The sequence below is a fragment of the Otolemur garnettii genome, unplaced genomic scaffold (genome assembly GCF_000181295.1).
Source record: "Otolemur garnettii isolate 467f Iridium unplaced genomic scaffold, OtoGar3 scaffold00025, whole genome shotgun sequence".
Taxonomy (NCBI): domain Eukaryota; kingdom Metazoa; phylum Chordata; class Mammalia; order Primates; family Galagidae; genus Otolemur; species Otolemur garnettii.
In genome coordinates, this window is record NW_003852420.1 from 21,289,869 (window position 1) to 21,292,576 (window position 2,708).

Consider the following 2,708-nt stretch of genomic DNA (forward strand, 5'->3'; position numbering starts at 1 on the left):
GCCCGCCACAACGCCTGGCCATTTTTTGGTTGCAGCCATCATTGTTGTTTGGCGGGTCCGGGCTGGGGATTCGAACCCGCCACCTTCGGTGTACGTGGCTGGCGCCTCAGCCTGTTGAGCTATAGGCGCCGAGCCCGAGTTTGCTTCTTAAAGGAAAACACCAGTGGGAGAGGGAAGACGATGGCAGACGTGGTCACTGCTAGCTTTTGCCAAGTGGATCCTCCAATGGGAGCTGGCCTAGTAAGTTCCTACATTGCACTACTTGGGGATAGAAGAAAGAGATGGAATTAAAATACCGTAACACATAAAATGTGGGTGGGGTAGCGATTGTAATTAAAGTGATCTACAATCCTTCCAGAGGAAAATAGTAGAAATACTGATTAACTGTAGAGTTTCATATGTTACAAGTATCCAGAAAGCCACTAAAAATGTGTAACTAGAAAATATACCATCTGAACCAGATAAGGAAAAAAATTAAAATATTTCAGTCAGAGGGCAGGAATGAAAGAAGACAATCAGGATTAAAAATGTGAGCACAAGTTATCAGATTGGATGTTAAAACAATGACAAAACAGCCACCACCAAACAAAAGTTGGTAGACTGGGTTTAAGGTAAATCTACCTAAAATACAACACAGAAATAAAAGTACAACAGAAGATAAACTGGGGCTTTGGTTCCTACTAACACAACAAACACAGGCCAGTGACTTAAATTCAACCCTAGAAGTACGTACCGCTACAAAAACCAAACCAAAGCCAAACACGTACAAATCTCCCCCAGATCCTGTAAGAACCCTGACACTGCAGGTTCTCGGACTGGAAGTGGAGGGAGGATGTCAGGGAGATGTCCACTCTTGCTAGACACAGACCAGTCAAGTCACAGGTGTCAGTGGGTCACTATCAGGCAGCCCCAAGTTCTGCTGAGGTAAGAAGCGGGGTGGGCCGGGCAGCTGCTCCTAGGAATAAAACTCCCAGCCCTTTCCACCTCCAAAATAGATGGCAACTAGGAAGTGTGCCTCTGCACAGATTTCTTCCTAACAGCCTGCAGGTGGGTCTCGGGGCAGCTGCTGGAGAAGCCGTCAGCAGCAACTGTTAGATTCCTGTTAAGACTTTCCCCTTAAACTCACTGGGAGGAACAGAGCAGAGCCTGGCTCTGGCTTTGCACTAATAAATACCACCAGACAGAGGCGCTGGTGCCATGTGGAACATGAGCTCACAGCTAAAATCACCAAGATGCCACCTGAAGAATACAAGTCCCTCCCACAAGGGCAGCAAACTAAACAAAGATTCAAAATAAAGCTAAATACGCAAGGAAATAGTAGCAATTTGAAATAGGAACAAGAACCAAATAGAAATACTAAATGTAAAATACAATAAAAGGGATAGGAGAGACACAGCTCACATCCTACTCGTGGGCTGGAGCATCACACTGAGGGCCTTTGCCAAAAGGAAGTGGGAAGACGTGAAAACACAGAAACACACAGCAGCCCCAGGACAGAGTAGCAGTGCCAGGAGTCCTGAAAGGAAAGGGGAAAAGTGGAGGGAATATTTGAAGAAATAATGAGACTGACTTTCCCAGAATCAAAGAAAGATGAAAGGCCTCAGAGTGATGAGTAAGAACAAGGTACTAATGGGACACTGCGGTGAGAGACACAGAAGACGACCTACGAAAAATAGAAATCCTGAAAGCTCAGCAAGAAGCAGATCAGTCACAGAGGAACAAGAATCACATTGACCTCAGGGTGTTTAACAGGATCCTTGGATGAAAGAAGAGAGAGGAATAACGTTTTCACAGTGCTGAAAGAGAGAACTTTGACCTAAAATTTATACCACGGCAAACTCATTTAAAGACGAGTGTAATAAAAATATTCTCTGCGACATGGGCTTCACAAACTTTTTCACAGAGGCTCCATTTAGAAAATATTTTTTAGCTGGGCGTGGTGGCACACACTTGTAGTCTAAGTCAGGAGGCTGTGGTAGGACGATCATGAGCCCACGGACTCAAGGCTCCCAAGAGCTAGGCTCCCACCACTGCACTCGAGCCTCAGCAACAGCAAGAAACCTCATCTCCTAACTACACACACACACACACACACACACATGCATACACACATAGACATAGGAAGGCAAGACCAAAGAACCTAAGAGTCTAAGTCTTATAGGAAGACGACTTAGATGGTAAGTTAAAGGAAGCAATAGGAGGCCGGGCACGGTGGTTCACGCCTGAATCCTAGCACACTGGGAGGCAAAGGCTGGTGGATTGCTTGAGTTCATGAGTTCAAGACCAGCCTGAGCAAAAATCTAAGACCCTCCCCCTACTAAAAATAGAAAAACTGAGGCAAGAGGATCACTTGAGCCCAAGCTGGAGGCTGCTGTGAGCTATGACTCCATAGCACTCTACCCAGGGCAACAGCTTGAGACTATCTCAAAACAACAACAAAAATTAGCCAGGCTTTATGTCAGGCACCTGTAGTCCCAGCTACTCTGGGATTACTGAGGGAAGAGGATTGAGCCCAAGAGTTTGAGGAGGTTGCTGTGAGCTATGATGTCACAGTACTCTACACAGCATGACAGAGACTCTTGTCTCCAAAAAGAAAAAAGAAAAAGAAACCAATAGGAGTATACAAACATGAGTAGTATTAGGAGTAATACTGACTCGGTGCCTGTGGCTCAAATGGCTAAGATGCCAGCCACATACACCTAAGGTGG